The sequence below is a fragment of the Enoplosus armatus genome, chromosome 15, assembly GCF_043641665.1.
Source record: "Enoplosus armatus isolate fEnoArm2 chromosome 15, fEnoArm2.hap1, whole genome shotgun sequence".
Taxonomy (NCBI): domain Eukaryota; kingdom Metazoa; phylum Chordata; class Actinopteri; order Centrarchiformes; family Enoplosidae; genus Enoplosus; species Enoplosus armatus.
The window spans coordinates 1974271-1996171 of record NC_092194.1 but is presented as its reverse complement, the minus strand read 5'-3'; the positions used below and the strand labels follow the sequence as shown (position 1 = coordinate 1996171).

Below are 21901 nucleotides of genomic sequence, written 5' to 3'. Positions count from 1 at the left end.
GGCAGAAGGTGGATATTGGGTATCAGCCTCCTACGCATGTCCAACACAGGATCAAACATATTTGTTTGTGAGTTTTTTTTGCAACATATCCATCAGGGGAGAGCGCGAACGCAGTCCCACACTACCAGAAATTATGCAGTCGAGATTCCCACATTTGGGGAATTCGCAGGGGTCAGCACAACCGGAGTGCAATGGCCGAGCCTCGCCCTGGGTGAACCCTTTTTTCCTTTTTAGAAGCATTTTATTGATTCACGACAAAGAAATTTACAAGAGCAATGCACACATCCTATTCCATTTTACAAAAACATATCAACAATTTAGCACACATATAACAAATACATTATGCAAATAATACAATCTCGCTTAAAATACATTTATTACATCATTTCTTATTTACTTTAAAAGGCATCCATAAGTTTTTTTGCTAAAAATCCATCTCCAAGTTTCCACAAATTCTTAATTTCTCCCTCGTTATTCTTCATTCTGTCCCTGAATATGTAGTCCCTGACCATTGTGAGGCCAACATTTACAACCGAGTCTGGTGATATATAGCATTTCTTAAAGGCTGTTACATTCCTACACCTCCAAATCCCTTCTTTTATACAGTTAATTGCTGCCCACCACCTTTCATTTTTCCCATAACTGTTTGGAAGAAGGTCGCCATACATCACATCCTTTTCATCAGGACATCTATAAAGATCTGCTAACCATGGCCTTAGAATTTTCCATACTCTTTGTGAACTGGGGCATGACCAAAACAGGTGGCTTACATTTTCATCACTGTGACAGTTCACTCTGGGACATTTGGCACTGTGAGAGCATCGCCTCTTTTTCAGGAAAGCTTTTGTTGGGAGGCAATTATGGACTGCTTTCCAAGCCAAATCCTTATGTGCATTAAAAAGGAATGGCAGGTTAACATTTTTCCATATTCTAATGCACTGGCTTTCTGGTAAGGTTCCGACTGGTACTAGGCCTGAGGTCTGAGGTGAAAGACTCTTTTCAACAATAGCCCTGTTCACATAGCCTGTACAAGGCTTTTCTAGCTTGGCTAACTTAAATAGTGTCATGGCTTTGTCATACAACGTTGGTCTTGTCTCTGCATGTGGGGTATCTAGAGGAGGTCTTCTACCCATTCCAGTAAGGATCTTTTGGCCCACCCAAAACTTTGCAAAGTTTGTCCAGAGGCTGGTGTTTTCTTTGTTTAAAACAGCATTCAAAATTGGTGTTAAGAATATAGCTTGTAGTTTAACCCCCAACTCTGGAACTGCCTTCCCACCTTCATCTAAGGATTTGTACATAATCGTTCTTTTAACATACTCTTGCTTTGAACCCCAAATGAATTGGAATATGGATCTTTTCAGACATGTTTGAAAGAATCTTGGTACTGGCAGAGTGGCGGCCAGATGGGTGATTGAGGCCAAGACTTCTGCCTTAATAACTAGAATTTTACCTGTGAATGTAAGGTCCCTATCTTCCCACCTTAGAAGCTTTCCTTTGATTGATGGAAGTCTTGCTTCCCAATTTACATTTTCCATGCCCCTTCCTATCTCTATTCCTAAAATTTTCACTCTGTCTTCTTTTACTACTATCCCCAGATCGGCTTTATGCTCTTTCCAGTTAAGGTACAGAACCTCACTCTTGGGTCTATTTAATTTGGCTCCTGATGCAAGGGAAAACTGCTCGCACCACCCAAGAGCACCAAAAAGTGACCTATTGTCTGAACATATGATTGTAATATCATCCATGTACAAGGCTACCTTTGCTTCTTTCCCACTGCTACCTGGGACAAGGAGGCCATGAATAGAATGGTCCTGTCTTATTCCACAAGCCAGTGGTTCCATAGCCAAAACAAACAAAATTACAGATAATGGGCAACCTTGCCTGACCCCCGATGAAACCATAAAGGGTTCTGTAATATGACCATTTAGGATAACTTTACTCCAGCAGTCTGTATACAATAGGTCAACCCAGGCTCTAACCTTTGAGCCAAACCCAAAATGAACCAAAACTTCTTTTAAATAATCATGGTTTATCCTATCAAAGGCTTTTTCTAAGTCAAGACCAGAGATGCACATTGGTAGCCTACGGTCCATAGCATACAGGTAGGAGTCTCTGACTAGGGCGAGGCTGTCTCTGATGGATCTTCCAGGTATTGCACATGTCTGATCGACTTCTACTATGTTGTCTACCATTCCCTGCATTCGGAAAAATAATACTTTTGCCAAAATCTTTCTGTCCACACCAAGTAATGTAAGTGGACGCCAGTTCTTTATGTCTTTTTTGTCACCTTTTTTAAACAATAGAGAAATTGTGCCTTCTCTTAGGGACGATGGTAAACTACCCACAAGGAGGCTCTCATTATACATTTTTAAAAGATGGACTTTTAATTCAGACCAAAAGGTTATGTAGAATTCTTTTGGCAAGCCATCTGCCCCCGGGGTTTTGTTATTCTGCAAGCTTTCAACAGCTCTGGTCAATTCATGTAAGGACAAATCACCCTCAAGCTCACCGTCATAGTCATTGGCATTATTTTTAACTTTAGATAAGAGATTCGCCAAGGCCGCTTGGTCTACGTCCTCACTTCTGTAGAGGTCTGAGTAAAAGGTCTGTACACTGGTAAGTATTTCTTCAATTTTTGTCTGTTCTTTCCCATTTTCATCTTTAAGTGAATACATGATGTTTCTAGGTCGTGCTAATTTTCTGAAAAAATACCTTGAACATTTTTCATTATTTTCCATTTGAAGTACTCGACTTCGTGTTAGTATCCCACGGCTTGCTGCTGCAGCGAGTCGTAACATCTCCCTCTTGAGTTTTGCTATGTCTTCTTCAACGTCAAAACCTTCATGAGCCATTGTATACAGACGCTGTAGCTTTGCCTGCTGATTTTTAAGCTTATATCGTTTTTTCTTAGCTGCTCTTTTACCCTCCGCAACGAAGAAGCTCCTTGTTCGGACTTTGATTTCTTCCCACCATTCTCCCACAGAATTGAAAGCAGCCTGAATAGATGACCATTGGTTAATCTTTTCCTTGAACCTTCCCACCACATAATTGTCTTCCAGGAGGGATATATTTAACTTCCAGAGGCCTCTACCTCTTTTTTCTTTATCTTTAAAGTCAAGGGAGCACTCAATTTTTGCATGATCGGAGAAGAAGGTGGGTTTAACTGATGCGTTGGATACCAGCAGTCCCTTGGATGTCAGTATAAAGTCTATTCTGGAGTGTGTTCTACCATTTGACCAAGTATACCCAGGTATGTTTGGGTTTATTGTATGGTAAGTATCTTTCAGTTTGAAATCTTGTATTAAGTTTTTAAGTGCTTCTGAGCTGGAATCCAGCTTTACCAAGGTTGTCGTTAATCTATCTTTTTTTTCCACCACACAGTTAAAATCTCCACCCAAGATGATTTCCCTTCCACATACAAGGAGGGGCTGGATTGCTTTCAGAATATCTAAACGTTCTCTGAGCTCAGCGGAGCAATAAACATTGATTATTCTTAAGTTGACATTATGCCACCTAACATCTACACAGAGGAGTCTACCATCTATTATGCGTTGCACACTTTGTATGTGGAAATCCTGCCCCTTAAACAAGATTGCGACCCCTGATGTTCGATTTTTATTATCTCCTGACCATACTGATTGACCATGGCTCCATCTGTCCTCAAAGACCTTGTAGTTTTCCCTGTATCTTATGTTACATTCCTGAAGCAGGAAGATGTCATTATTCTCTGAATGTAGAAATGTAAAAGCTGACAGACATTTCACAGGGTCATTTAGGCCTCTTGTGTTTAAAGAGGCAACAGAGAGAGGGGCCATTGGGGTCAAATCGGGGGTCAAAGGAATGTCTTAAAACTGGGACATCTTCTTTGGCTTCTTCTTCTTTGACTTAATAGTCTTATCTTTAATTGGATGTATGTGTTTGATTGATGTAGCAGAAGAGAATGCAACTACATCATTGAGCTCAAGGAAGGGGCTGGATGTGGGGGATGCAATGGGCCAGGTTTCTAAGGACAGAACAGGTGTAAATGTAGGGGAAGATTCACCTGATACGGGTGATTCCTGATGTCGTTTCCTTGATGGTGAACCATGCGAGTCTTGGCCCAGATTGGTCTCGATGAGCGTTGATGAAGGGGCCTTTGCCTGTTCTTTATCCAGGAGGTCCACCTTGGGCTCTTCTTTACCTTGGGCAAGAGGTGAGGGAAGGCCTGCCATCAGAGTCTCCAACATGTTCCCCGCATCCTGAAGAGATATTGGACCCATGTCCTTTCTGACCGTAGGCTCTACTTCCGAGACTGCTTGCGGGATAGAATAGGCGGCCATAGTGGAGGGGGTATAGGGCATATCGATGACTTCATCTGCTGGTTCTGCACTCCAGTCCAAGATGGTCTCAACATCTGATGCCACTTCCTCCTGGTCTATTATGGGTTCTGCCCTGGGGGGCTGCTGGGGGGCTGTATGTGTTGACAGAAGAGCTGTGTTAATGTCTGAAGAGGATGCCGTCTGAAGATCAGGTTGTTCCGTTGCTTGTGCCTCCATTGGGGCTGCAAGAATTTGGGTAGAGGATAGCTTCACCCGGTTGGAGTAGGATTGTGGGCAGTCTTTAAAGCGATGGCTGGTAGAGGAACAGAGATTGCACTTGACAGGGGTTGGACACTGTGCTGTTGTATGATCAGTTGCTTTGCAGTTCCTGCATATGTCCTGATTACAGGTGGCTGCAAGGTGGTCCAAGCTGCCACATTTCCTGCATTCTTTTGGCTGCCCGTAGTAGTAAATAGAACCCCTAAAGGCTCCCAGCTGTATGGAGTTTGGGATATGTTGCAATTGTCCTTCCTTTCTTGTTAGGCGCACTTGGAATCGCCTGGTGCCTGTTTTTATTCCATCAATGTCCATTACTTCAGTTGCAGTGAGAACTTCACAGTACCTTGCCATCCAGGTCCATACATCTTGATTTCTGACTTTTTCTGAGAAAATCATGACATGAACAGTCCTGAGATCCCTTTCTGCAAGAGGTATCATGGTGATCTTGTTGAAGCTTGGTGCAGATCTTTTCTTTTTTTCAAACCTTTCCAGGCAGTTTACAAAGTGCTGATTGGTGGTAAAGACAACTTCAAAGATCTTCTTCCCCGGGTAAGCAAAAATATATTCTAACTCGTTTGTTGCAAAGCCCAATTCTTTCTGCAAGACATGCCTGCTGAATTGCAGTCGGTCCATCTGAAGCTCATCTTGAAGATCAAAACGGACAGCATTCCTGCGATGGGTTTGTATCCCGCCTGAAGCCATTATGCACCCATAGGCATTTGGCCACAAAGCACTTTGTTGCGCCCCTTACACCGCACGGCTACAACAAAATCCTGGGTGAACCACCTTCTTGATCATGGTGTCTCCCCAGCCAGGTAAGTATGAATTGGAACTGTAACAGACAGGGTGCTCAGTCCCACACTCTGGACCCTGGCTGACGGTGCCTACAACGCATAATCCCACAGTTCAGTGCCTTTGTGACTCTGAGCAGCCCAGCAACTGCACAAACGCCTGAGACCTAAGCACGCTAGCAATGGAAGAATGTCTAGAGCACATTTCTTCCACAAACAAAGGAGATTCTCACAGAGGAGAGCACGCAATTCATTTTGTCCTATCTAAAAGGCCACACCCACTTCTCGCTGCCAACGGGATCGCAGGTACATTGCATTAGTCAACACACAGCTTCACGGTGTATGCCAAACACTGCTGCACAGCAACACTGCCACTTTGTGGACATAATGCAAAAGTACCCAACGTTCTCAAAATGGACATTGCCACTATCACAAACTAACGCAGAAGGTGGATATTGGCCTACTGCGCAGACAACAACACATTTGATTTTTCTTTACTTTTCCACATAACAAGGTACAAGAAGTAGCCAACTAGTATTCATTGAATATGGCTTTACTATTGATACAAATTGTAAAGTCTCTTCAGAGACTAACAAAAATTGCCACAGCTGACTGTATTTCAAGTCATCCAGGCGGGGTATTGGGTTAAGTTTTCAACCAGCAATAATCACGTCTCAGCAGAACTTCATAGACTATGAAATTGCCTCTGCGCAAGAATACTTAAGGAAGCTGCGAGTTAAACCTGGATCTTGTCCATGAGTCACAGCACACGTGGTGCATCTGCCAATCTTTACTGAGTGTACAATCATTTCAAAACAATGAAATGTTTATGTTGCGTGTGATTGGCTTATTGATTACAAGCCCCTCCTTTTTAGTGAGTGTACTATTGTTAACAAAGAACATTCTCACAGAGGAGAACATGCAATTCATTTTGTCCAATCTAAAAGGCTACACCCACTTCTCGTGCCAACCGGATCGCAGGTACATTGCATTAGTCAACACGCAGCTTCATGGTGTATACCAGACACTGCTGCACAGCAACACTGCCGCTTTGTGGACATATTACAAGATTACACAATGGTGTCAAAATGAACATTGCCACTATCACAGCCTGAAGCAGGAGGTGGATATTTACTATCGGCCACTTACGCAGCAGTAAAGTACACATTTGTTTGTGGATTCTTTTTCTTCAACATATCCATCAGGGGAGAGCGCGAACGCAGTCCCCCACTACCAGAAATTATGCAGTCGAGATTCCCACATTTGGGGAATTCGCAGGGGTCAGCACAACCGGAGTGCAATGGCCGAGCCTCGCCCTGGGTGAACCATCTTCTTGATCATGGTGTCTCCCCTGCCAGGTAAGTATGAATTGGAACTGTAACAGACAGGGTGCTCAGTCCCACACTCTGGACCCTGGCTGACGGTGCCTACAACGCATAATCCCACAGTTCAGTGCCTTTGTGACTCTGAGCAGCCCAGCAACTGCACAAACGCCTGAGACCTAAGCACGCTAGCAATGGAAGAATGTCTAGAGCACATTTCTTCCACAAACAAAGGACATTCTCACAGAGGAGAGCGCGCAATTCATTTTGTCCTATCTAAAAGGCCACACCCACTGCCAACGGGATCGCAGGTACATTGCATTAGTCAACACACAGCTTCACGGTGTATGCCAAACACTGCTGCACAGCAACACTGCCACTTTGTGGACATAATGCAAAAGTACCCAACGTTCTCAAAATGGACATTGCCACTATCACAAGCTGAGGCAGAAGGTGGATATTGGGTATCAGCCTCCTACGCATGTCCAACACAGGATCAAACATATTTGTTTGTGAGTTTTTTTTGCAACATATCCATCAGGGGAGAGCGCGAACGCAGTCCCCCACTACCAGAAATTATGCAGTCGAGATTCCCACATTTGGGGAATTCGCAGGGGTCAGCACAACCGGAGTGCAATGGCCGAGCCTCGCCCTGGGTGAACCACCTTCTTGATCATGGTGTCTCCCCTGCCAGGTAAGTATGAATTGGAACTGTAACAGACAGGGTGCTCAGTCCCACACTCTGGACCCTGGCTGACGGTGCCTACAACGCATAATCCCACAGTTCAGTGCCTTTGTGACTCTGAGCAGCCCAGCAACTGCACAAATACCTGAGACCTAAGCACGCTAGCAATGGAAGAATGTCTAGAGCACATTTCTTCCACAAACAAAGGAGATTCTCACAGAGGAGAGCACGCAATTCATTTTGTCCTATCTAAAAGGCCACACCCACTTCTCGCTGCCAACGGGATCGCAGGTACATTGCATTAGTCAACACACAGCTTCACGGTGTATGCCAAACACTGCTGCACAGCAACACTGCCACTTTGTGGACATAATGCAAAAGTACCCAACGTTCTCAAAATGGACATTGCCACTGTCACAAGCTGAGGCAGATGGTGGATATTGGGTATCAGCCTCCTACGCATGTCCAACACAGGATCAAACATATTTGTTTGTGAGTTTTTTTTTCAACATATCCATCAGGGGAGAGCGCGAACGCAGTCCCCCACTACCAGAAATTATGCAGTCGAGATTCCCACATTTGGGGAATTCGCAGGGGTCAGCACAACCGGAGTGCAATGGCGGAGCCTCGCTCTGGGTGAACCACCTTCTTGATCATGGTGTCTCCCCTGCCAGGTAAGTATGAATTGGAACTGTAACAGACAGGGTGCTCAGTCCCACACTCTGGACCCTGGCTGACGGTGCCTACAACGCATAATCCCACAGTTCAGTGCCTTTGTGACTCTGAGCAGCCCAGCAACTGCACAAACGCCTGAGACCTAAGCACGCTAGCAATGGAAGAATGTCTAGAGCACATTTCTTCAACAAACAAAGGACATTCTCACAGAGGAGAGCGCGCAATTCATTTTGTCCTATCTAAAAGGCCACACCCACTGCCAACGGGATCGCAGGTACATTGCATTAGTCAACACACAGCTTCACGGTGTATGCCAAACACTGCTGCACAGCAACACTGCCACTTTGTGGACATAATGCAATTGTACCCAACGTTCTCAAAATGGACATTGCCACTATCACAAGCTGAGGCAGAAGGTGGATATTGGGTATCAGCCTCCTACGCATGTCCAACACAGGATCAAACATATTTGTTTGTGAGTTTTTTTTGTAACATATCCATCAGGGGAGAGCGCGAACGCAGTCCCCCACTACCAGAAATTATGCAGTCGAGATTCCCACATTTGGGGAATTCGCAGGGGTCAGCACAACCGGAGTGCAATGGTCGAGCCTCGCCCTGGGTGAACCTTTTTTTTCCTTTTTAGAAGCATTTTATTGATTCACGACAAAGAAATTTACAAGAGCAATGCACACATCCTATTCCATTTTACAAAAACATATCAACAATTTAGCACACATATAACAAATACATTATGCAAATAATACAATCTCGCTTAAAATACATTTATTACATCATTTCTTATTTACTTTAAAAGGCATCCATAAGTTTTTTTGCTAAAAATCCATCTCCAAGTTTCCACAAATTCTTAATTTCTCCCTCGTTATTCTTCATTCTGTCCCTGAATATGTAGTCCCTGACCATTGTGAGGCCAACATTTACAACTGAGTCTGGTGATATATAGCATTTCTTAAAGGCTGTTACATTCCTACACCTCCAAATCCCTTCTTTTATACAGTTAATTGCTGCCCACCACCTTTCATTTTTCCCATAACTGTTTGGAAGAAGGTCGCCATACATCACATCCTTTTCATCAGGACATCTATAAAGATCTGCTAACCATGGCCTTAGAATTTTCCATACTCTTTGTGAACTGGGGCATGACCAAAACAGGTGGCTTACATTTTCATCACTGTGACAGTTCACTCTGGGACATTTGGCACTGTGAGAGCATCGCCTCTTTTTCAGGAAAGCTTTTGTTGGGAGGCAATTATGGACTGCTTTCCAAGCCAAATCCTTATGTGCATTAAAAAGGAATGGCAGGTTAACATTTTTCCATATTCTAATGCACTGGCTTTCTGGTAAGGTTCCGACTGGTACTAGGCCTGAGGTCTGAGGTGAAAGACTCTTTTCAACAATAGCCCTGTTCACATAGCCTGTACAAGGCTTTTCTAGCTTGGCTAACTTAAATAGTGTCATGGCTTTGTCATACAACGTTGGTCTTGTCTCTGCATGTGGGGTATCTAGAGGAGGTCTTCTACCCATTCCAGTAAGGATCTTTTGGCCCACCCAAAACTTTGCAAAGTTTGTCCAGAGGCTGGTGTTTTCTTTGTTTAAAACAGCATTCAAAATTGGTGTTAAGAATATAGCTTGTAGTTTAACCCCCAACTCTGGAACTGCCTTCCCACCTTCATCTAAGGATTTGTACATAATCGTTCTTTTAACATACTCTTGCTTTGAACCCCAAATGAATTGGAATATGGATCTTTTCAGACATGTTTGAAAGAATCTTGGTACTGGCAGAGTGGCGGCCAGATGGGTGATTGAGGCCAAGACTTCTGCCTTAATAACTAGAATTTTACCTGTGAATGTAAGGTCCCTATCTTCCCACCTTAGAAGCTTTCCTTTGATTGATGGAAGTCTTGCTTCCCAATTTACATTTTCCATGCCCCTTCCTATCTCTATTCCTAAAATTTTCACTCTGTCTTCTTTTACTACTATCCCCAGATCGGCTTTATGCTCTTTCCAGTTAAGGTACAGAACCTCACTCTTGGGTCTATTTAATTTGGCTCCTGATGCAAGGGAAAACTGCTCGCACCACCCAAGAGCACCAAAAAGTGACCTATTGTCTGAACATATGATTGTAATATCATCCATGTACAAGGCTACCTTTGCTTCTTTCCCACTGCTACCTGGGACAAGGAGGCCATGAATAGAATGGTCCTGTCTTATTCCACAAGCCAGTGGTTCCATAGCCAAAACAAACAAAATTACAGATAATGGGCAACCTTGCCTGACCCCCGATGAAACCATAAAGGGTTCTGTAATATGACCATTTAGGATAACTTTACTCCAGCAGTCTGTATACAATAGGTCAACCCAGGCTCTAACCTTTGAGCCAAACCCAAAATGAACCAAAACTTCTTTTAAATAATCATGGTTTATCCTATCAAAGGCTTTTTCTAAGTCAAGACCAGAGATGCACATTGGTAGCCTACGGTCCATAGCATACAGGTAGGAGTCTCTGACTAGGGCGAGGCTGTCTCTGATGGATCTTCCAGGTATTGCACATGTCTGATCGACTTCTACTATGTTGTCTACCATTCCCTGCATTCGGAAAAATAATACTTTTGCCAAAATCTTTCTGTCCACACCAAGTAATGTAAGTGGACGCCAGTTCTTTATGTCTTTTTTGTCACCTTTTTTAAACAATAGAGAAATTGTGCCTTCTCTTAGGGACGATGGTAAACTACCCACAAGGAGGCTCTCATTATACATTTTTAAAAGATGGACTTTTAATTCAGACCAAAAGGTTATGTAGAATTCTTTTGGCAAGCCATCTGCCCCCGGGGTTTTGTTATTCTGCAAGCTTTCAACAGCTCTGGTCAATTCATGTAAGGACAAATCACCCTCAAGCTCACCGTCATAGTCATTGGCATTATTTTTAACTTTAGATAAGAGATTCGCCAAGGCCGCTTGGTCTACGTCCTCACTTCTGTAGAGGTCTGAGTAAAAGGTCTGTACACTGGTAAGTATTTCTTCAATTTTTGTCTGTTCTTTCCCATTTTCATCTTTAAGTGAATACATGATGTTTCTAGGTCGTGCTAATTTTCTGAAAAAATACCTTGAACATTTTTCATTATTTTCCATTTGAAGTACTCGACTTCGTGTTAGTATCCCACGGCTTGCTGCTGCAGCGAGTCGTAACATCTCCCTCTTGAGTTTTGCTATGTCTTCTTCAACGTCAAAACCTTCATGAGCCATTGTATACAGACGCTGTAGCTTTGCCTGCTGATTTTTAAGCTTATATCGTTTTTTCTTAGCTGCTCTTTTACCCTCCGCAACGAAGAAGCTCCTTGTTCGGACTTTGATTTCTTCCCACCATTCTCCCACAGAATTGAAAGCAGCCTGAATAGATGACCATTGGTTAATCTTTTCCTTGAACCTTCCCACCACATAATTGTCTTCCAGGAGGGATATATTTAACTTCCAGAGGCCTCTACCTCTTTTTTCTTTATCTTTAAAGTCAAGGGAGCACTCAATTTTTGCATGATCGGAGAAGAAGGTGGGTTTAACTGATGCGTTGGATACCAGCAGTCCCTTGGATGTCAGTATAAAGTCTATTCTGGAGTGTGTTCTACCATTTGACCAAGTATACCCAGGTATGTTTGGGTTTATTGTACGGTAAGTATCTTTCAGTTTGAAATCTTGTATTAAGTTTTTAAGTGCTTCTGAGCTGGAATCCAGCTTTACCAAGGTTGTCGTTAATCTATCTTTTTTTTCCACCACACAGTTAAAATCTCCACCCAAGATGATTTCCCTTCCACATACAAGGAGGGGCTGGATTGCTTTCAGAATATCTAAACGTTCTCTGAGCTCAGCGGAGCAATAAACATTGATTATTCTTAAGTTGACATTATGCCACCTAACATCTACACAGAGGAGTCTACCATCTATTATGCGTTGCACACTTTGTATGTGGAAATCCTGCCCCTTAAACAAGATTGCGACCCCTGATGTTCGATTTTTATTATCTCCTGACCATACTGATTGACCATGGCTCCATCTGTCCTCAAAGACCTTGTAGTTTTCCCTGTATCTTATGTTACATTCCTGAAGCAGGAAGATGTCATTATTCTCTGAATGTAGAAATGTAAAAGCTGACAGACATTTCACAGGGTCATTTAGGCCTCTTGTGTTTAAAGAGGCAACAGAGAGAGGGGCCATTGGGGTCAAATCGGGGGTCAAAGGAATGTCTTAAAACTGGGACATCTTCTTTGGCTTCTTCTTCTTTGACTTAATAGTCTTATCTTTAATTGGATGTATGTGTTTGATTGATGTAGCAGAAGAGAATGCAACTACATCATTGAGCTCAAGGAAGGGGCTGGATGTGGGGGATGCAATGGGCCAGGTTTCTAAGGACAGAACAGGTGTAAATGTAGGGGAAGATTCACCTGATACGGGTGATTCCTGATGTCGTTTCCTTGATGGTGAACCATGCGAGTCTTGGCCCAGATTGGTCTCGATGAGCGTTGATGAAGGGGCCTTTGCCTGTTCTTTATCCAGGAGGTCCACCTTGGGCTCTTCTTTACCTTGGGCAAGAGGTGAGGGAAGGCCTGCCATCAGAGTCTCCAACATGTTCCCCGCATCCTGAAGAGATATTGGACCCATGTCCTTTCTGACCGTAGGCCCTACTTCCGAGACTGCTTGCGGGATAGAATAGGCGGCCATAGTGGAGGGGGTATAGGGCATATCGATGACTTCATCTGCTGGTTCTGCACTCCAGTCCAAGATGGTCTCAACATCTGATGCCACTTCCTCCTGGTCTATTATGGGTTCTTCCCTGGGGGGCTGCTGGGGGGCTGTATGTGTTGACAGAAGAGCTGTGTTAATGTCTGAAGAGGATGCCGTCTGAAGATCAGGTTGTTCCGTTGCTTGTGCCTCCATTGGGGCTGCAAGAATTTGGGTAGAGGATAGCTTCACCCGGTTGGAGTAGGATTGTGGGCAGTCTTTAAAGCGATGGCTGGTAGAGGAACAGAGATTGCACTTGACAGGGGTTGGACACTGTGCTGTTGTATGATCAGTTGCTTTGCAGTTCCTGCATATGTCCTGATTACAGGTGGCTGCAAGGTGGTCCAAGCTGCCACATTTCCTGCATTCTTTTGGCTGCCCGTAGTAGTAAACAGAACCCCTAAAGGCTCCCAGCTGTATGGAGTTTGGGATATGTTGCAATTGTCCTTCCTTTCTTGTTAGGCGCACTTGGAATCGCCTGGTGCCTGTTTTTATTCCATCAATGTCCATTACTTCAGTTGCAGTGAGAACTTCACAGTACCTTGCCATCCAGGTCCATACATCTGATTGGTGGTAAAGACAACTTCAAAGATCTTCTTCCCCGGGTAAGCAAAAATATATTCTAACTCGTTTGTTGCAAAGCCCAATTCTTTCTGCAACACATGCCTGCTGAATTGCAGTCGGTCCATCTGAAGCTCATCTTGAAGATCAAAACGGACAGCATTCCTGCGATGGGTTTGTATCCCGCCTGAAGCCATTATGCACCCATAGGCATTTGGCCACAAAGCACTTTGTTGCGCCCCTTACACCGCACGACTACAACAAAATCCTGGGTGAACCACCTTCTTGATCATGGTGTCTCCCCAGCCAGGTAAGTATGAATTGGAACTGTAACAGACAGGGTGCTCAGTCCCACACTCTGGACCCTGGCTGACGGTGCCTACAACGCATAATCCCACAGTTGAGTGCCTTTGTGACTCTGAGCAGCCCAGCAACTGCACAAACGCCTGAGACCTAAGCACGCTAGCAATGGAAGAATGTCTAGAGCACATTTCTTCCACAAACAAAGGAGATTCTCACAGAGGAGAGCACGCAATTCATTTTGTCCTATCTAAAAGGCCACACCCACTTCTCGCTGCCAACGGGATCGCAGGTACATTGCATTAGTCAACACACAGCTTCACGGTGTATGCCAAACACTGCTGCACAGCAACACTGCCACTTTGTGGACATAATGCAAAAGTACCCAACGGTCTCAAAATGGACATTGCCACTATCACAAGCTAACGCAGAAGGTGGATATTGGCCTACAGCGCAGACAACAACACATTTGATTTTTCTTTACTTTTCCACATAACAAGGTACAAGAAGTAGCCAACTAGTATTCATTGAATATGGCTTTACTATTGATACAAATTGTAAAGTCTCTTCAGAGACTAACAAAAATTGCCACAGCTGACTGTATTTCAAGTCATCCAGGCGGGGTATTGGGTTAAGTTTTCAACCAGCAATAATCACGTCTCAGCAGAACTTCATAGACTATGAAATTGCCTCTGCGCAAGAATACTTAAGGAAGCTGCGAGTTAAACCTGGATCTTGTCCATGAGTCACAGCACACGTGGTGCATCTGCCAATCTTTACTGAGTGTACAATCATTTCAAAACAATGAAATGTTTATGTTGCGTGTGATTGGCTTATTGATTACAAGCCCCTCCTTTTTAGTGAGTGTACTATTGTTAACAAAGAACATTCTCACAGAGGAGAACATGCAATTCATTTTGTCCAATCTAAAAGGCTACACCCACTTCTCGTGCAAACCGGATCGCAGGTACATTGCATTAGTCAACACGCAGCTTCATGGTGTATACCAGACACTGCTGCACAGCAACACTGCCACTTTGTGGACATATTACAAGATTACACAATGGTGTCAAAATGAACATTGCCACTATCACAGCCTGAAGCAGGAGGTGGATATTTACTATCTGCCACTTACGCAGCATTAAAGTACACATTTGTTTGTGGATTCTTTTTTTTCAACATATCCATCAGGGGAGAGCGCGAACGCAGTCCCCCACTACCAGAAATTATGCAGTCGAGATTCCCACATTTGGGGAATTCGCAGGGGTCAGCACAACCGGAGTGCAATGGCCGAGCCTCGCCCTGGGTGAACCACCTTCTTGATCATGGTGTCTCCCCAGCCAGGTAAGTATGAATTGGAACTGTAACAGACAGGGTGCTCAGTCCCACACTCTGGACCCTGGCTGACGGTGCCTACAGCGCATAATCCCACAGTTCAGTGCCTTTGTGACTCTGAGCAGCCCAGCAACTGCACAAACGCCTGAGACCTAAGCACGCTAGCAATGGAAGAATGTCTAGAGCACATTTCTTCCACAAACAAAGGACATTCTCACAGAGGAGAGCGCGCAATTCATTTTGTCCTATCTAAAAGGCCACACCCACTGCCAACGGGATCGCAGGTACATTGCATTAGTCAACACACTGCTGCACAGCAACACTGCCACTTTGTGGACATAATGCAAAAGTACCCAACGTTCTCAAAATGGACATTGCCACTATCACAAGCTGAGGCAGAAGGTGGATATTGGGTATCAGCCTCCTACGCATGTCCAACACAGGATCAAACATATTTGTTTGTGAGTTTTTTTTGCAACATATCCATCAGGGGAGAGCGCGAACGCAGTCCCACACTACCAGAAATTATGCAGTCGAGATTCCCACATTTGGGGAATTCGCAGGGGTCAGCACAACCGGAGTGCAATGGCCGAGCCTCGCCCTGGGTGAACCACCTTCTTGATCATGGTGTCTCCCCAGCCAGGTAAGTATGAATTGGAACTGTAACAGACAGGGGGCTCAGTCCCACACTCTGGACCCTGGCTGACGGTGCCTACAACGCATAATCCCACAGTTCAGTGCCTTTGTGACTCTGAGCAGCCCAGCAACTGCACAAACGCCTGAGACCTAAGCACGCTAGCAATGGAAGAATGTCTAGAGCACATTTCTTCCACAAACAAAGGAGATTCTCACAGAGGAGAGCACGCAATTCATTTTGTCCTATCTAAAAGGCCACACCCACTTCTCGCTGCCAACGGGATCGCAGGTACATTGCATTAGTCAACACACAGCTTCACGGTGTATGCCAAACACTGCTGCACAGCAACACTGCCACTTTGTGGACATAATGCAAAAGTACCCAACGTTCTCAAAATGGACATTGCCACTATCACAAACTAACGCAGAAGGTGGATATTGGCCTACTGCGCAGACAACAACACATTTGATTTTTCTTTACTTTTCCACATAACAAGGTACAAGAAGTAGCCAACTAGTATTCATTGAATATGGCTTTACTATTGATACAAATTGTAAAGTCTCTTCAGAGACTAACAAAAATTGCCACAGCTGACTGTATTTCAAGTCATCCAGGCGGGGTATTGGGTTAAGTTTTCAACCAGCAATAATCACGTCTCAGCAGAACTTCATAGACTATGAAATTGCCTCTGCGCAAGAATACTTAAGGAAGCTGCGAGTTAAACCTGGATCTTGTCCATGAGTCACAGCACACGTGGTGCATCTGCCAATCTTTACTGAGTGTACAATCATTTCAAAACAATGAAATGTTTATGTTGCGTGTGATTGGCTTATTGATTACAAGCCCCTCCTTTTTAGTGAGTGTACTATTGTTAACAAAGAACATTCTCACAGAGGAGAACATGCAATTCATTTTGTCCAATCTAAAAGGCTACACCCACTTCTCGTGCCAACCGGATCGCAGGTACATTGCATTAGTCAACACGCAGCTTCATGGTGTATACCAGACACTGCTGCACAGCAACACTGCCGCTTTGTGGACATATTACAAGATTACACAATGGTGTCAAAATGAACATTGCCACTATCACAGCCTGAAGCAGGAGGTGGATATTTACTATCGGCCACTTACGCAGCAGTAAAGTACACATTTGTTTGTGGATTCTTTTTTTTCAACATATCCATCAGGGGAGAGCGCGAACGCAGTCCCCCACTACCAGAAATTATGCAGTCGAGATTCCCACATTTGGGGAATTCGCAGGGGTCAGCACAACCGGAGTGCAATGGCCGAGCCTCGCCCTGGGTGAACCACCTTCTTGATCATGGTGTCTCCCCTGCCAGGTAAGTATGAATTGGAACTGTAACAGACAGGGTGCTCAGTCCCACACTCTGGACCCTGGCTGACGGTGCCTACAACGCATAATCCCACAGTTCAGTGCCTTTGTGACTCTGAGCAGCCCAGCAACTGCACAAACGCCTGAGACCTAAGCACGCTAGCAATGGAAGAATGTCTAAAGCACATTTCTTCCACAAACAAAGGACATTCTCACAGAGGAGAGCGCGCAATTCATTTTGTCCTATCTAAAAGGCCACACCCACTGCCAACGGGATCGCAGGTACATTGCATTAGTCAACACACAGCTTCACGGTGTATGCCAAACACTGCTGCACAGCAACACTGCCACTTTGTGGACATAATGCAAAAGTACCCAACGGTCTCAAAATGGACATTGCCACTATCACAAGCTAACGCAGAAGGTGGATATTGGCCTACAGCGCAGACAACAACACATTTGATTTTTCTTTACTTTTCCACATAACAAGGTACAAGAAGTAGCCAACTAGTATTCATTGAGTATGGCTTTACTATTGATACAAATTGTAAAGTCTCTTCAGAGACTAACAAAAATTGCCACAGCTGACTGTATTTCAAGTCATCCAGGCGGGGTATTGGGTTAAGTTTTCAACCAGCAATAATCACGTCTCAGCAGAACTTCATAGACTATGAAATTGCCTCTGCGCAAGAATACTTAAGGAAGCTGCGAGTTAAACCTGGATCTTGTCCATGAGTCACAGCACACGTGGTGCATCTGCCAATCTTTACTGAGTGTACAATCATTTCAAAACAATGAAATGTTTATGTTGCGTGTGATTGGCTTATTGATTACAAGCCCCTCCTTTTTAGTGAGTGTACTATTGTTAACAAAGAACATTCTCACAGAGGAGAACATGCAATTAATTTTGTCCAATCTAAAAGGCTACACCCACTTCTCGTGCCAACCGGATCGCAGGTACATTGCATTAGTCAACACGCAGCTTCATGGTGTATACCAGACACTGCTGCACAGCAACACTGCCGCTTTGTGGACATATTACAAGATTACACAATGGTGTCAAAATGAACATTGCCACTATCACAGCCTGAAGCAGGAGGTGGATATTTACTATCGGCCACTTACGCAGCAGTAAAGTACACATTTGTTTGTGGATTCTTTTTCTTCAACATATCCATCAGGGGAGAGCGCGAACGCAGTCCCCCACTACCAGAAATTATGCAGTCGAGATTCCCACATTTGGGGAATTCGCAGGGGTCAGCACAACCGGAGTGCAATGGCCGAGCCTCGCCCTGGGTGAACCACCTTCTTGATCATGGTGTCTCCCCTGCCAGGTAAGTATGAATTGGAACTGTAACAGACAGGGTGCTCAGTCCCACACTCTGGACCCTGGCTGACGGTGCCTACAGCGCATAATCCCACAGTTCAGTGCCTTTGTGACTCTGAGCAGCCCAGCAACTGCACAAACGCCTGAGACCTAAGCACGCTAGCAATGGAAGAATGTCTAGAGCACATTTCTTCCACAAACAAAGGACATTCTCACAGAGGAGAGCGCGCAATTCATTTTGTCCTATCTAAAAGGCCACACCCACTGCCAACGGGATCGCAGGTACATTGCATTAGTCAACACACAGCTTCACGGTGTATGCCAAACACTGCTGCACAGCAACACTGCCACTTTGTGGACATAATGCAAAAGTACCCAACGTTCTCAAAATGGACATTGCCACTATCACAAGCTGAGGCAGAAGGTGGATATTGGGTATCAGCCTCCTACGCATGTCCAACACAGGATCAAACATATTTGTTTGTAAGTTTTTTTTGCAACATATCCATCAGGGGAGAGCGCGAACGCAGTCCCCCACTACCAGAAATTATGCAGTCGAGATTCCCACATTTGGGGAATTCGCAGGGGTCAGCACAACCGGAGTGCAATGGCCGAGCCTCGCCCTGGGTGAACCACCTTCTTGATCATGGTGTCTCCCCTGCCAGGTAAGTATGAATTGGAACTGTAACAGACAGGGTGCTCAGTCCCACACTCTGGACCCTGGCTGACGGTGCCTACAACGCATAATCCCACAGTTCAGTGCCTTTGTGACTCTGAGCAGCCCAGCAACTGCACAAACGCCTGAGACCTAAGCACACTAGCAATGGAAGAATGTCTAGAGCACATTTCTTCCACAAACAAAGGACATTCTCACAGAGGAGAGCACGCAATTCATTTTGTCCTATCTAAAAGGCCACAACCACTTCTCGCTGCCAACGGGATCGCAGGTACATTGCATTAGTCAACACACAGCTTCACGGTGTATGCCAAACACTGCTGCACAGCAACACTGCCACTTTGTGGACATAATGCAAAAGTACCCAACGGTCTCAAAATGGACATTGCCACTATCACAAGCTAACGCAGAAGGTGGATATTGGCCTACAGCGCAGACAACAACACATTTGATTTTTCTTTACTTTTCCACATAACAAGGTACAAGAAGTAGCCAACTAGTATTCATTGAATATGGCTTTACTATTGATACAAATTGTAAAGTCTCTTCAGAGACTAACAAAAATTGCCACAGCTGACTGTATTTCAAGTCATCCAGGCGGGGTATTGGGTTAAGTTTTCAACCAGCAATAATCACGTCTCAGCAGAACTTCATAGACTATGAAATTGCCTCTGCGCAAGAATACGTAAGGAAGCTGCGAGTTAAACCTGGATCTTGTCCATGAGTCACAGCACACGTGGTGCATCTGCCAATCTTTACTGAGTGTACAATCATTTCAAAACAATGAAATGTTTATGTTGCGTGTGATTGGCTTATTGATTACAAGCCCCTCCTTTTTAGTGAGTGTACTATTGTTAACAAAGAACATTCTCACAGAGGAGAACATGCAATTCATTTTGTCCAATCTAAAAGGCTACACCCACTTCTCGTGCCAACCGGATCGCAGGTACATTGCATTAGTCAACACGCAGCTTCATGGTGTATACCAGACACTGCTGCACAGCAACACTGCCGCTTTGTGGACATATTACAAGATTACACAATGGTGTCAAAATGAACATTGCCACTATCACAGCCTGAAGCAGGAGGTGGATATTTACTATCGGCCACTTACGCAGCAGTAAAGTACACATTTGTTTGTGGATTCTTTTTCTTCAACATATCCATCAGGGGAGAGCGCGAACGCAGTCCCCCACTACCAGAAATTATGCAGTCGAGATTCCCACATTTGGGGAATTCGCAGGGGTCAGCACAACCGGAGTGCAATGGCCGAGCCTCGCCCTGGGTGAACCACCTTCTTGATCATGGTGTCTCCCCTGCCAGGTAAGTATGAATTGGAACTGTAACAGACAGGGTGCTCAGTCCCACACTCTGGACCCTGGCTGACGGTGCCTACAACGCATAATCCCACAGTTCAGTGCCTTTGTGACTCTGAGCAGCCCAGCAACTGCACAAACGCCTGAGACCTAAGCACGCTAGCAATGGAAGAATGTCTAAAGCACATTTCTTCCACAAACAAAGGACATTCTCACAGAGGAGAGCGCGCAATTCATTTTGTCCTATCTAAAAGGCCACACCCACTGCCAACGGGATCGCAGGTACATTGCATTAGTCAACACACAGCTTCACGGTGTATGCCAAACACTGCTGCACAGCAACACTGCCACTTTGTGGACATAATGCAAAAGTACCCAACGTTCTCAAAATGGACATTGCCACTATCACAAGCTGAGGCAGAAGGTGGATATTGGGTATCAGCCTCCTACGCATGTCCAACACAGGATCAAACATATTTGTTTGTAAGTTTTTTTTTGCAACATATCCATCAGGGGAGAGCGCGAACGCAGTCCCCCACTACCAGAAATTATGCAGTCGAGATTCCCACATTTGGGGAATTCGCAGGGGTCAGCACAACCGGAGTGCAATGGCCGAGCCTCGCCCTGGGTGAACCACCTTCTTGATCATGGTGTCTCCCCTGCCAGGTAAGTATGAATTGGAACTGTAACAGACAGGGTGCTCAGTCCCACACTCTGGACCCTGGCTGACGGTGCCTACAACGCATAATCCCACAGTTCAGTGCCTTTGTGACTCTGAGCAGCCCAGCAACTGCACAAACGCCTGAGACCTAAGCACGCTAGCAATGGAAGAATGTCTAAAGCACATTTCTTCCACAAACAAAGGACATTCTCACAGAGGAGAGCGCGCAATTCATTTTGTCCTATCTAAAAGGCCACACCCACTTCTCGCTGCCAACGGGATCGCAGGTACATTGCATTAGTCAACACACAGCTTCACGGTGTATGCCAAACACTGCTGCACAGCAACACTGCCACTTTGTGGACATAATGCAAAAGTACCCAACGGTCTCAAAATGGACATTGCCACTATCACAAGCTAACGCAGAAGGTGGATATTGGCCTACAGCGCAGACAACAACACATTTGATTTTTCTTTACTTTTCCACATAACAAGGTACAAGAAGTAGCCAACTAGTATTCATTGAATATGGCTTTACTATTGATACAAATTGTAAAGTCTCTTCAGAGACTAACAAAAATTGCCACAGCTGACTGTATTTCAAGTCATCCAGGCGGGGTATTGGGTTAAGTTTTCAACCAGCAATAATCACGTCTCAGCAGAACTTCATAGACTATGAAATTGCCTCTGCGCAAGAATACGTAAGGAAGCTGCGAGTTAAACCTGGATCTTGTCCATGAGTCACAGCACACGTGGTGCATCTGCCAATCTTTACTGAGTGTACAATCATTTCAAAACAATGAAATGTTTATGTTGCGTGTGATTGGCTTATTGATTACAAGCCCCTCCTTTTTAGTGAGTGTACTATTGTTAACAAAGAACATTCTCACAGAGGAGAACATGCAATTCATTTTGTC

General features: G+C 44.7%; 16 non-coding genes and 2 pseudogenes across 16 annotated transcripts; all 18 read right to left on the bottom strand.

Annotated features, from left to right (window-relative positions):
• Positions 1-93: 93 nt before the first annotated feature.
• LOC139298327 (U1 spliceosomal RNA) lies at positions 94-267 on the bottom strand (annotated as a pseudogene).
• A 5678-nt stretch (positions 268-5945) lies between these two features.
• On the bottom strand, positions 5946-6086 carry LOC139298398 (U4 spliceosomal RNA). Its single transcript, XR_011598667.1, has one exon. It is a non-coding gene; the product is annotated as a U4 spliceosomal RNA (small nuclear RNA).
• A 484-nt stretch (positions 6087-6570) lies between these two features.
• LOC139298231 (U1 spliceosomal RNA) lies at positions 6571-6734 on the bottom strand. The gene has a single exon (XR_011598519.1). It is a non-coding gene; the product is annotated as a U1 spliceosomal RNA (small nuclear RNA).
• A 494-nt stretch (positions 6735-7228) lies between these two features.
• On the bottom strand, positions 7229-7392 carry LOC139298471 (U1 spliceosomal RNA). Its single transcript, XR_011598736.1, has one exon. It is a non-coding gene; the product is annotated as a U1 spliceosomal RNA (small nuclear RNA).
• A 501-nt stretch (positions 7393-7893) lies between these two features.
• On the bottom strand, positions 7894-8057 carry LOC139298304 (U1 spliceosomal RNA). The gene has a single exon (XR_011598586.1). It is a non-coding gene; the product is annotated as a U1 spliceosomal RNA (small nuclear RNA).
• Positions 8058-8551: 494 nt separating this feature from the next.
• On the bottom strand, positions 8552-8726 carry LOC139298323 (U1 spliceosomal RNA; annotated as a pseudogene).
• Positions 8727-14262: 5536 nt separating this feature from the next.
• LOC139298397 (U4 spliceosomal RNA) lies at positions 14263-14403 on the bottom strand. The gene has a single exon (XR_011598666.1). It is a non-coding gene; the product is annotated as a U4 spliceosomal RNA (small nuclear RNA).
• A 484-nt stretch (positions 14404-14887) lies between these two features.
• On the bottom strand, positions 14888-15051 carry LOC139298260 (U1 spliceosomal RNA). Its single transcript, XR_011598546.1, has one exon. It is a non-coding gene; the product is annotated as a U1 spliceosomal RNA (small nuclear RNA).
• Positions 15052-15521: 470 nt separating this feature from the next.
• Positions 15522-15685, bottom strand: LOC139298306 (U1 spliceosomal RNA). Its single transcript, XR_011598588.1, has one exon. It is a non-coding gene; the product is annotated as a U1 spliceosomal RNA (small nuclear RNA).
• Positions 15686-16230: 545 nt separating this feature from the next.
• LOC139298396 (U4 spliceosomal RNA) lies at positions 16231-16371 on the bottom strand. Its single transcript, XR_011598665.1, has one exon. It is a non-coding gene; the product is annotated as a U4 spliceosomal RNA (small nuclear RNA).
• Positions 16372-16855: 484 nt separating this feature from the next.
• Positions 16856-17019, bottom strand: LOC139298470 (U1 spliceosomal RNA). The gene has a single exon (XR_011598735.1). It is a non-coding gene; the product is annotated as a U1 spliceosomal RNA (small nuclear RNA).
• A 538-nt stretch (positions 17020-17557) lies between these two features.
• LOC139298395 (U4 spliceosomal RNA) lies at positions 17558-17698 on the bottom strand. The gene has a single exon (XR_011598664.1). It is a non-coding gene; the product is annotated as a U4 spliceosomal RNA (small nuclear RNA).
• A 484-nt stretch (positions 17699-18182) lies between these two features.
• Positions 18183-18346, bottom strand: LOC139298469 (U1 spliceosomal RNA). The gene has a single exon (XR_011598734.1). It is a non-coding gene; the product is annotated as a U1 spliceosomal RNA (small nuclear RNA).
• Positions 18347-18840: 494 nt separating this feature from the next.
• LOC139298468 (U1 spliceosomal RNA) lies at positions 18841-19004 on the bottom strand. The gene has a single exon (XR_011598733.1). It is a non-coding gene; the product is annotated as a U1 spliceosomal RNA (small nuclear RNA).
• A 545-nt stretch (positions 19005-19549) lies between these two features.
• LOC139298394 (U4 spliceosomal RNA) lies at positions 19550-19690 on the bottom strand. Its single transcript, XR_011598663.1, has one exon. It is a non-coding gene; the product is annotated as a U4 spliceosomal RNA (small nuclear RNA).
• Positions 19691-20174: 484 nt separating this feature from the next.
• Positions 20175-20338, bottom strand: LOC139298466 (U1 spliceosomal RNA). Its single transcript, XR_011598731.1, has one exon. It is a non-coding gene; the product is annotated as a U1 spliceosomal RNA (small nuclear RNA).
• Positions 20339-20833: 495 nt separating this feature from the next.
• LOC139298464 (U1 spliceosomal RNA) lies at positions 20834-20997 on the bottom strand. The gene has a single exon (XR_011598730.1). It is a non-coding gene; the product is annotated as a U1 spliceosomal RNA (small nuclear RNA).
• A 545-nt stretch (positions 20998-21542) lies between these two features.
• Positions 21543-21683, bottom strand: LOC139298393 (U4 spliceosomal RNA). The gene has a single exon (XR_011598662.1). It is a non-coding gene; the product is annotated as a U4 spliceosomal RNA (small nuclear RNA).
• Positions 21684-21901: the final 218 nt, after the last annotated feature.